This window comes from Miniopterus schreibersii (genome assembly GCF_964146895.1).
Source record: "Miniopterus schreibersii genome assembly, chromosome: X".
In the NCBI taxonomy this organism is placed as follows: Eukaryota; Metazoa; Chordata; class Mammalia; order Chiroptera; family Miniopteridae; genus Miniopterus; species Miniopterus schreibersii.
The window spans coordinates 15,965,680-15,978,721 of NC_138104.1; positions in this window are offsets into that span (position 1 = coordinate 15,965,680).

A 13,042-nucleotide genomic window follows, 5' to 3' on the forward strand; every position below is an offset into this window, starting at 1 on the left:
GTACATTTCTATGATACATGATCTGTATATTGCATTGTGTGCCCATCATCCAAAGTCAAATCTACTATCTTTAATTTTTTCTTGTGCTACCCACATACATATACACTAACTCACATATATTTACCACTTACTATGTGCTAGACATCATGTTATTTACTTCACATGCATTTTCTTATTTGATTCTCCACAGTAACCTTATGAAGTAGCTACTATTATTACTCTTTATTTACATATCAGAAAACTGAGGCTTAGCCCGGCTGACGTGCTCAGTGGTTGAGCATCCACCTATGAACCAAAAAGTTCGATTCCTGGTCAAGGCAAATGCCCGGGTTTCGGGCTCAATCCTCAGTAGGGGGCATGCAGGAGGCAGCCAATCAATGACTCTCATCATTGATGTTTGTATTTCTCTCTCCCTTCCTCTCTCTGAAATCAATAAAAACATATTTTTAAAAATGAAAACTGAGGATTAGAAAAGTTCCATCACTCATTCAAGCAATTGGAGGAGCCAGGATTTGAATTCAGATGTGGTTGACTTAAAAGTCCCAGTCTCTAAACCGCTACTCTGCTTCCACTCTTCTTAGCAGTAGTAAGAAGATAGTATATACCTGTGATGTAATGTGGTGAGAATGGCACTTCCTTTCTGTGGTGTTCCTCCAAAATCCCACAACCCCAGAATAATCATGAAGAAAAACATCAGACAAATATCAATGATGGAGCATTCTAAAAGATTCCCCCAAACTGGCAAAGGCCATCAAACACAATGAAAGAACTCAAGTGACATCTACAAAAATGCCAAAGTAGGGAACTCCAAGTCCATTCCTCCACAAGAGTAATAAATGAACTGGCAAAACCCATCAGAATTGACTTTTTCAGAACTCTGGATATTAATCAAAAGCTTGCAGAAACAGGACTATGTTTAATCATGAAAAATCAGCTGTATCTTGATAAGAGAGCTGTGTGGCATTTTAACTCATCCTGGACCCATTCCAGGCTCCCCAGCTCAGCAGAGGGCTTGAAAGATAGTAGCCCATATTCCTCATACAAGGACCCAGGACCCAGGACCAGAAGGAACAGAACAGACCTTATTCTCAAAGAATTGTGTCTGCTTTTTTTAACTTGCTTGGTGACTCCCTGAAAGACCAACTCAAAGGGCTTGCCTTTGTTGAGCCTATCTCAGAACTCTTCTAGGTCTGAGCAACTGCTGAGGGGGTGATTATCAAAAACACTTGAAAGCAAACATTAGTCACTGCCACCTGGGGCAAGGGATAACGGAGCAAATAATAGATCAACTAAAAATCTAAGGAGGAAAGGCTGGGCAATGGGATGCTTTGGGGAAAAAGGGCTTTGAAAGCTTCCACGTATCCCTGGGAATGTAGAAGTCCACACACATGCCCAAGACTGGATGCGTGCTAAGAGAGCCGAGAATGCCCTAAGCTCTATGTCGGCTGACAATTTATACTTTTTCTTAAATAATTTAAAGAAAATTAAACATGGATTGTCTTATAACATGAAAAAACATAGAAATGTATTTTCATATAGTATTCAGTACACATTTTGGCTACTTACATCCCTTATTTTCAGTATGGTACTCAAGCTCATTACCTTCCACCATATGGTGTGCACAACTGAAAGACAAAAACCGAAGCTGGGTCCTAGAATGAGTGCCAAAGTCACTTGTTCCCGGTTCCTTTTATATAGCATCCTGTTCTAGTTTAGTGGACTTAATATTTTACCACTCTAAGAATGTTACATTCTCTTTGAAGCTTAAGTTTTTTAACTATCTCTTGTTCTGTTGAGTTGCTTCTCTTCTGCTCATTTTGTCTCTGTCTTGCATTTTGGATGCCCTTTTCAAATAACTGGTGATCCTTGGTTGCTCATTTAATTTTAAATTGAACTTCCACCTGCTGAATGGAATCTCTGTGTGGGGGCAGGTTTTGTCCATTGGTGGGCTGCATATTAGAACAAACATCTAGCCTTCCAGCATTTCTTTTCCAGGTTACCCTAAATGCTAACATCACTGGGCTGTTCATTTTCTCCAGAGAGTTTCTTTAATCAGCTGCATGTAGGGGAGCTGAGTAAGCCTGATTGCTTGTATTCTAATGCTGGGCAGGAGAAGTGGATGGGAGTATATCAATCCAGAAGCAGATTTTCCATTATTTTACCTGTTTTTTGGTTTCATGCGTCACTGCTCTATTCTGTGCCTAGTGTGCCGAGCTCAGAGCTTACCCACTCCTGTTTGCTCAAGATTATTCTTCCCATCTCCTGTTTGATTTGGCATCTTTACTGCACTGAATGTGGATAAGAATTTGGAGGCCTAACTGTTCCATAAACAGACTTTTAAGTGCTCCTTTCTTATTAAACACCAGAAACAAAATGCAGAAAAGAAAAAGAAAAAAATCAGTTGATTATTTTAAGAGGATTTTAAAGCAAATGTATTACAATAAGCCTTAGAATACAGTTTGGGAGAAAACATGGTTATATGAACACATTACTAGACCCACTCCCTGAATTCACTGTCCAGTTACATGGTTCCTCCAATTCCTGAGACTACTGGGAATTTTGAAGAGGGGAATAAGCTTACTTTTCATTGGCATCTCCTTTTGTGAGCATTTGGAATGAGATGTTCCTCCATTCTGTTATCATTTACCATTTACTTCTGCTTTTTCTCCCCATATATTGAGTTAGGAGTTACTGATGTAGCCTGGTTTCATCAAATATGGTAAAGGGAATACAGAATAAAATCAGTGTACTAGTCATGGATATTCAATATCTGACTAAATAGCATACTAGAAAGAGATAACAGAAAAAACAGGAAAAAAAGAAAATACTGAAGAAGACAAGGTTATTCCCCAGACCTGAAGGACATGAGTCTCCAGAGAGAAGGGCCCCAGAGTGCCCCCAGCCAAACTACAAGAAGTTCTAGAGAAGAATAAAGACATTTTCAGATATTCAAATTCTCAAAGAATTTACTTCCCAGGCATCTTTTCTTAGGAATTTCTTGAGGGGAACATATGAAATACAGGAAACAGGTGATAGAAGAGATGCAAAGAGAAGTCCCCAAATGACAATTGTGCATGAAGCCAGAGCAGTGCTACTCAAAATGTGGAAATAAAGGCAATATATCATTTGCAGAAAAGTATTACAAATAGCTGACTGAAAGATCCTTTCTTAATGAACACCAGAAACAAAATGCAGAAATTAAAAAGAAAAAAAATCAGCTGATTGTTTTATGGGAATTTCAAAGCAATTGAATTAAAATAAACTTGAGAATAGAGTTGAAAAGACATGGTTATATAAACACATTACTAGAGCCACTCCCAGAGCTTTGGATGGGGCTGGTGCAAATATAGGACCCTGGAGCTCAAGCTCTATTAGTGTCAAGGTAAATCTATCTTGGGCACAAGCATTGGCAGATTAATGAGGGCACCATCAAAAAAGCTCCCTCCAGGAGCTTCTACAACAGTTCTAGCTCATTGCTTTTATAGTTATACCATGTCTGTCTTAAAACAAGAAGTATGCTCATTGCACGTGTGATTTTATTGAACATTTCATCTTTGCCAGGCAGTGTTCTAGGCATTTTGCAAACATTACCACAAACAGTAATTAATTCTCACAATAACTCTGGGAGTGGGTACTACTATTATTTCTGTATGGGAAGTGATGTTCAGAAGATAAACCTATTGCCCAAGGTCAAGAAGATAAGTTGTAGAACCAAGATTTAAGATTAGGTTTCTCTATGATCCCAGAACTTCACTGCACTCCAAACCCCAAAATTCTTTCTATTTACCTGATTTTTTCTACTCTCCTCATCTGTCATTAAGCTTTGCCAGCTACTCTGACAATGGCATTCTGCATTTGAACCCTTGGTCATCTCTGACAGCAGCTATGGCTGCCATTAGAACAAACAATGCTTCCACTGCTATCATTGCTGTTATCCCAGCATGGTGCAAAGGAGATTCCCACCTCCTGTAGTATGTATAGGATTTTTTTCAAGTTTCCTGACTCAGATTCCTGGATATGTGTATTCTAACTATAAGAGATGCAGTACTGTATGCCAATCATTGGATCAAGGTATATACCACATCTTCACATATATAATATGTAGCACCCAACCCTACAAGGTTAAATCCTCCTTCTGGAACCTGAGTTGAGCCTTTAACAGGCTGTTTTGTTGTTCTATAAGCCTTCAGATAGTGGTGCCAGTGAGAGAGAAGGCAAATCTATTCTGAGTACATAACCATTCTGCTGAGGAAGAATTACTGCTCCCTTCAGGATAGAAGGGACCCAAGTAATTAACCTGACATGGGCTAGCTGGAGGGTCTCACCAAAGAATGGTGCTGTATCAAGGGCTGCTGGCAGGTTGGACACTTAGCTGTGGTAGATGATAAATCAGCTTTAGTGAAGGGAAGCCTACCCACTGGAAGTACTTCCTTCCCCACTGTCCTTCAGAGCCACTGCTGAGTGGGGCTCTAACGGGAGAGCAATCCATTTCCACATAGCACCAACATATTGCACTGCCCCATCTGTGAATCAGGCCAGAATACTTTCTGCCTGTTTGTTGATAGCAGCAGATCCCCACCCCAACATAGGTATGGACTGAAAGAGGGGCACTGGTGTGGCAGAAAGAGGTGAAACCTGTCTGGACCATCTGCTCCTACACTTTGTTCATGCCCACTGGACCTGCTTGAGTCCAGTCCTAAGTGTAACACTTCCATCACACAATAGACTGTTGATGCTCGTGCACAACCTTACAACTTGGTATGTCAGATAACACCCAACTTATTGGAAGGAGCTCATCTTCAAAGACACTTGGTGCTTGTAGTGGAAACATCCCAAGGTGATCCCCACTGAGTCACACTGTTATATAATTCCTTCCCCTGAGTGTAGGTAGAAGCTGTGACTTGCTTCTAGCCAATAGAATATGGCAAAAAGTGATGGGATAATCACTGCAGTGATTACATTACATGATCTAAGACTCCATCTCAGCAGACTGGAGTGAGAGCTTCTCCTGCAGGCCTTTAAGAACTAAACTGTGTGGTGATTATAGTTAATAATATGGTATTATGTAGTTGAAAGTTGTTGAGAGTAGATGTTAAGTGTTCTCACACACACAAAAAAAAGAGTTGACTTTATTAAATATGTGAGATGATGGATGTGTTATCTTGATCTTGGTAATCATTCTACAATGTATATGTGTATCAAAAATAAAAAATAAAAGAACTAAACTGTGATGTTATAAGAGGACCTGTGAGAGGGACACATGGCAAGGAACTACAGGCAGTCTTTGGGACTAAGAGAGGTCCCTCCCTGGTCAACAACCAGCAAAAAACAGGGACCTCAGTCCTACAACTGAAAGGAACTGAATTCTGCCAGCAACTATGTGATCTTGAAAGCGGACCCCAAGCTCCAGAAAGAAAGATAGCCTGGCCAATACCTTGACTGCGGCCTTGTGAGAACCTGAGCAGAGGACTCAGCTAAGCCAAGACCAGACTCCCAATCCATGGAAACTATCAGATGAGAAATGTGTGGTGTTTTAAGCTGCTAAGTTTGTGACAATATTGTAATTCAGCCAGATAACTCAGCCATAGATACAGTGCCCCATGAAAAGGCACTCAGTCTCTACTAGCACACCAGATGATTTTTTTTTAATATGATGAGCCCGGCCGGCGTGGCTCAGCAGTTGAGCGTCAACCTATGATCCAGGAGATCCCAGTTTGATTCCCAGTCAGGGCACATGCCCTGGTTGTGGGCTTGATCCCCAGTAGGGGGCATGCAGGAGGCAGCTGATCAATGACTCTCTCTCAGCATTGATGTTTCTTTTTTTTAAAATATATTTTTATTGACTTCAGAGAGAGGAAGGAAGAGAGAGAGAGACATAGAAGTGCACACTACAGTATCTTGTCCTTGACCTTAGAGAAGATGTTCTGCCCCAGACCCCCAAACCTGTAGAAATCCACAATGTAAATATATTCACCAATAAAGTGGGCCAGTATGATATTCTGTGGAGTGTAAAGATATTTAAGCTTCCTACATACAATATTATTATAGAAAGCATGAGAGTTCGAATACCTGAGGTAAGAGAGTAAGCGCGTCCTTGCCAAATAAAGGTGAACTCCTTGTTAACTTTTTATTGACATATAATTTACATACAAAAAATAGAGACCTTAGTTTTGACAGTTATATATATATATATCCATGTAACCACCATTCAACACAACATATGCAACATTTTCATTACACCAGAAATTTCCCTCCTGCCTTGTCCAATTAATCCCCTGATGTCCACCCAGAGGCAACCACTTTCTGATTATTTCTTTCTCCATAGATTTGTATCATCTGTTCTTAGACGTCATTTGAATGGAATCATGCAGTATACATTTTTGTGTGTTTCATACTTCTTGCATGCAAATGATGTTTTTGAGATTGTGAACTACTTTCAATTCTCTCTAATAAGCATAAAAATTTTTTTGGAGCAAGAAGTGTACTTCTCTATCCAAGCTGTGCTGAGATGTGATTCTGGTCATTGACCTGGAGGTAATAAAAATGGTGGGTGCATCTTGAGAAAAAAATGTCATTTTGCAAGGCAGCTGCTTCAGGTGAAATCAAGACAAGGTCTCCATGAAAAAGGCAGTTATTCTCCTATGGCAAGAGAAAGGTGGCAGCTCCTGCCAGCAAGAAAAGTTCAAGGAAATTGGAGGATTTACAATACTTGAATTCATCCACCCAAATACTCATTCCAAATGTCATGTTCCATTCATTCCCTATCTGATTTTGAAAAAACTGGGCCTGACAAGGTTATACATTTAGTCTTTTTTTCATCTGTGCCACCCCTATTATCAGATCCCAAGCCTGATTTTTAGTACAGTATGTCCTGTAGCTACAGGAGATAAGGATCTCCTTTAAATCTTCCATAGAGGCAGAGTTTCCACTGCAGTAAAATGCAACCACCCAATTTCAAGATCCTTATAAATAACATTGTATATTGATTAAATGCCACAGCCATTTGCCCTCCCCATATCTTACCCTGTAGCTCCACAGCATACCAGTAAAATACCACATACCACAGAGGAAAGCACAACTGCAATGCCACTTTGTGTCCACACACTTAGTTATTTCCACACACTTAGTACCACCAAATAGGGTCCTCAATGCCTTTAGACAAGTGAATAATCCAACTCCAGAACCCCATCCTGACAGTCTATTTTCTAGAACCACATTTAATATCAAATGTTTTAGCCAGGGTCTTCTACAACAGAGCCTGAGTTAGAAATTCACATGCTAACCATTTGAGAGTCGTGCAAACCTAAGGCAATGAGGATCACGAAATATGGTAAGTGGGGCAAGGAAAGATATAAAACAATGTAATGCAATGCATTACCTCACTGGCCTTTGGCTGAATTAAACTGGAGGTCATTTGCCAGGTTTTCTCAGAATGGCTGAAAGGAAAACACAACATTGCAGAGTTGTTAATAAAGGGAGAAATTTATGTGCCTGGCTCCCTCATGTCTCCTCATTTCCACTAGTCAAATTCTATACCCCAAGATATTGACTACCCTTTACCTGCAGGTTTCTTGTTAGCTTCTCACAAAGCCAGATCCCATGCCCATGGTATGGCATTTTATTTAAGTGTGGAAGTAGAGTGATAACTTGGAAGTCATAGGCTCAGTTCATAGAACATGAAGGTCATGCAGGCTCAGGGCTTCAATTAGACAACCTTGTAGCTCTGAAAGCTCACGAAGAATGCCAAAAAATGGAATGGCAACAGCACCATATAGAAATGGGAAGCATCTGGAAAAGAATCTGAGAAGGCACACAAACTTATGTCTACTGCAGGTTAGTCCAAAGAAGACAAAAGGATAGTTTGGACTAGAGAAGTGACAGTAGGGATGAAGAAGGGAACAGAGTAGGGTATTTTGAAGATAGAGCCAACAGAACTTTCTAATGAACTGGATGTGAGGGGTCAGGGAAAGGAAGGATTCATGGATGACCCCATGTTTTCCTTGAGTAACTGGATAAAACATGATATGGGGGAGCAATAGATTTTTCAGGGAAGGGATCAATATTTAGTGTAATACGGTTCAACAATTTTGGTCAAAAACATTTTGTGTTTGTGGTTTGTTTTCTAAGACTAAATAAAGCGTTACACTTAATAACCACATCTCATGATAAGTTCATTCCATAATTCAACCAAAGGCCAGCCCTATATATGGATAGGACCAATTACCACTTGCATGATGTACTTGTCAATACATGGGACAGCCTGCCCTGAAAGATCTCCCCCACCTATTGGCCAGCTGCCCATAATCTGTGTTCTGACAATCTATTGCTATGTAACAAACCAACCCAAACATAGTGACTTAAAACAACATTTATCCTGGTCACACCAACAGGCAAGGTTTGAAAAGGTGGTCTGATCTTTGTTTCATGTGGTGTCAGCTGCGGTGGCTCAACTGGAAGCTATAAGATCTATGTCCAAGATGGCTCAATCACATTGACTGGCAAGTCAGTGCTAGCTGTCAACTGAGAGCTCAGCCAGGGCTGAGGGCCAGAAGCCTCACTTCCTCTCCATAGGGGCCTCTTCACAGCATGTACCTAGGTTCTAAGAGTAAACACCCCCAGAGACAGGAAATAGAAGCTGCTAGTTTCTTGAGGCATAACCCCAGAAACTGGCACAGTGCCATTTCTGCCATATTCTATTGATCAAGCATTCACAGAACCCATATTCGAAGAGAGGAGACTAGACATCACTTCTCAATATGAGTGTCAAAAATGTGAGGGCCGTGTTTTAAAATGGTGCATCTTAGAATCCATAACCTGTCACTAGTTAATGGTGCCTTCAGTATTATGGTGGTAGAGGAAGGGACACTTAAACCATTAAATGTCCACTTAAATGATTTTGTCAGATGAGCTCTTAACACCCCTCAGGTTCCTGAGAGAATGGGAGCCAGGATCAAGAGAATAATTAGATAATAATTAGATAATAATATAACTACCACTTTTTGAGCACTTACCACATGCCAGACATTGTTCTGAGTGCTTTACATGCATGAGCTCATTGAATTCTCCCAACAATCCCATGAAGTAATTTAATATAGTTATGCTATTTTACAGATGAGGAAATTGAGGCATAAAAGCGTTAATGATTTGCCCAGTTACACAGTCAGGAAGCAGTTGAGCTTGGATTCTAGCCCAGATCTGTCTAACTCCAGAACCCACACTTAAAACCATTACACCATATTGGAAAAGGTAGAGATGGGCTTGTCAAAGACAGAGGGGCTGCCAGGCCAGCCCTAAGCAGGGCCTGAGGGTTTCATCAAGCCTTCATTAGTACCATCCTTATAGGAAGAAGTATGTGTAAAATATCAGAGCAGTTGGGATTTTTCCACCACAAAAGATTCCTGGTGTGGGAAAGCATGAAATGAAAAAATTATTCATTGACAGGCACTTTTTCATTTGTCAGGCATTGTGCTAAGGGTTTTATTCATTAATTTCAAATAATTTTCTAAACAATCAGTGGTATTATTATTACTGCCATTTTGCAGTTGAGGAAACAGAGATTAAATAACTTACTCATCGTCACACAGGTGGTTACCGGCCATTCTGGGATTCTAGCTCAGATCTGACTCCAAATCCATATTCTTAATTATTACATATGAAACTTTCTGTCTATAGTGGGGTAGCCCCAGGGTTGGGACTGCATGCAGAGCCCTGGGGAAAAGATTGCTGTAAAAGCTGGGAGAAGATGCAGGATACTTTGAATCCATCCAACCTATCATATTGCCTTTAGCCAGGTATCACCCTTAGCTGGTTGTCTCCCTTTGTGCCTACTTCCTTTTATCTAAGATCTCTTTAATAGCCAAGAATATTTGCTCCACAAGGCACAAGATAGTCTGAGCAAATCCATCTCCAATTATTCTCCTCTTTAGTCCCAGTTAATTAATAGCTAACTATTGAAGAGAGATTAAAATAATTGACTTCCTGATGACACTGAACAATTAAGTTCTTAGCTCTCTTCACAACTCTAATCACTACCAAAGTGGAGATTAATAGAGATGGATCCCCTCTCCATCTAATTCCCATTTTGCAACCAACTACCCAATGCAGGCTTCTGACCCAAATACTTCCCTGGGAGCAAGTTTAAATCTTGGCTCAGTCAACTAAACATTTCCAAGCAATTAACCCATTGTTAGTTGTAAAATAGCTAGTTGTCCAGAAAAAAGTGAAGGGGTTATGATGGAAGGGGGCCTAGATTTCAGGATGCCAGCTGGGCCACTAAAATGCTTCTAGGAAGAATGCCTAAGGAGATTAAGTTCAAGCCTACCTAGCTTCCTCCCCTGCAGATTTCTAAATCCTGGTAGTCTGTTTCCTGGTCTTCAGCTCTAACCTCCCTCTAGTTTGGGGCCTTAATTTGGTAATAACAACATCTAATTATTATAGAATGCTTTCTGTATGTAAGGCATGTTATATGTATTATTATCTCATTCAGGCTTCACAGCTATTCTAGAGATAAGTACTAGAAAAGCGAATTGTCTAAAAGTGGGGGGTTCCGCCCAGCCAGTGTGGTTCAGTTGGTTGAGTGTTGGGTGTGGCTCAGTTGGTTGTGTGTCATCCTGTGCACCAAAAGGTCATTGGTTCAATTTCCCATCAGGGCACATTCCCTGGGTTGTGGGCTCAATCCCCAATAGGGAACGTGCAGGGGGCAGCCCATCCATGTTTCTCTCTCTCCCTCTCCCTTCCTCTCTCTGAAATCAATAAAAACATATTTTAAAAAAAAGAGTGGAGGGTTCCAAGAGTAGGAGGAAAGGAGGACTCTGAGGCTAGAAGAGGGAAGGGCTGGATCCCTGAGCCTGGGTACACAAAAGGACAAGAGGTATGTTATGAGAGTGTGTAGGATCTGTACCTGGAGGTGGTAGTATAAATTCAGCTTGGGGTAGTATTTCCCTCCAGGCTTAGTTGTCCTTCTCTATCTAAAGTCTTGTCAACATTCTTGGTGACTTGAGCTGCTTCTATCAGGGGCCAATCCCTTCTAGATTCCATTTACTCCTGCTTCTAAAGGGACTTGGGCACTTCAGTTATCACCTCTAGATATTATTTCATCCCCACTTTTGGTCTTTTAGCAACTTTCTCCATCTAACAAAACTTTTAAAATATATCTATGGACAAAACTATGGAGGCTTGCCCGGCCGGGCATGGCTCAGTGGTTGAGCGTCGACCTGGGATCCAGGCAATCGGGGTTCGATTCCCGGTCAGGGCACATGCCCGGGTTGGGGGCTCGATCAATGACTCTCTCATCATTGATGTTTCTCTCTCTCTCTTCCTCTCCTTTCCTCTCTCTGAAATCAATAAAGATATATTTTTTAAAAAAACACACAAAACTATAGAGGCAGTAAAAAGATCTGTGCTTGCCAGTTCAAAGAGGGGGAAAGGGATGACTAGGTGGAGCACAGGGCATTTTTAGGGTAGTGAAAATAATCTGTATAATAGTATAATTGAGGACCCGGGAAATAATGTACTTATCAAAATGCATAGAACTACACAACACAAAGAGTAGGCTCTCATGTAAACTATGGACTTTAGTTAATAATATATAGCAATTTTGGTTCATCAATTGTAACCAATGTATCAAATGTTAATAATAGGAGAAACTGAAAAAAGGGGCAAGGGTATATATAGGAACTCTCCGTACTTTTGGATGAAGTTTTCTGTAAACGCCAAACTGCTCTAAAAAATGAAGTATATTTGAAAGACAAAAACAAAATTACTTATGCCCATTGCATTTCCCATTAAAAAGATCATGGATCCCTGGAGAAATGGCTGATTCTAGGCCTGGGGTAGAAAATGTTCAAGATAAGCCTGAGGAATCTTGTCAGACCAGAGACAACCAGATATGATGTGCCTTCTGACTGATACAACAGAATGTACACAGCAGTAACTACAAAGTATTTTTGTGAAAAGCAATGAACCTGAAAGAAATTGTTCCTCTAGTCTAGATCTAAATACCAATATATAGCCAATAAGAGAGAGAGAGGAAAAAGTTAAATGGTATCAGAAGGAGGTAATCAGTCAAATGTAGAAAGTGGGCATTCTGAGAAACAAATTGCCCAGTTTCTCCAATAGCATGATATCTTAGTTCAGGCTGCTCTGACAGAATATAAAGGACTGGGTGGCTTATAAACAACAGAAACTTACTTCTCACAGTTCTGGAGGCTGGGAAGTCCAAGATCAGGGTGCAGACATGGAGGGGTTCTTGATGAGGGCCTGCTACTTGGTTGCAGACAGCTGTCTTCTTGCTGTGTCCACACACAGTGGAAGGAGGAAGAGAGCTCTTTGGGGTCTCTTCAGTAAGGGGACTATTTCCATTCACAAGTGCTCCAATTTCATGACCTAATCACCTCATCAAAGGGCCATATCTCTTCAGCCCTGGCCAATGTGGCTCAGTTGGTTGGAGTGTTATCCTGTGCACTGGAAGGTTGTGGGTTCAATTCCCAGTCAGGGATCCCACCAGAGGCAACCCAATTGATATATCTCTCTCACATCCATGTTTCTGTTTCACTTAATCTCTCTCTCTGTTTCTCTCTCTCTGTGTTTCTCTCTCCCTCCTCCTCCCTCCCCCTTTCCAACCGTCCCTCCCCCCCCCTCCCTCTATTTCTCCTTGTATTTTCTTCCCTCTAATCAATATTTCCCTCTTCCACTGCCTGTCTCCCTCTCTCTTCCTCTCTCTCTCTACCTATCCCTCGCCTTCTTCTTCTCCCTCTTACTCTCCCTTTCTGTCCCGCTCCCATTCCCTCCCCCAACCCATCCTTCAACCAATCCCTCTCCCTGTTTCCCTCATTCTGCTTCTCTCTATCCTGTCTCCCTCACCTTACTCTACTCTCTCTCTTCCTCACTTTTATTTCTCTCCCACTCTCTCCCTCTCCGTTTCAATCACTCTCTGCATCACTCTCCCTGACCCTCCCATTCTCAGACTCTCCCTCTGCCTTTCTTTCTCTCCTAATATCCTTTACTCTGTCCCTCTTTCTTTTACTCTCTCCACACCCCTCCT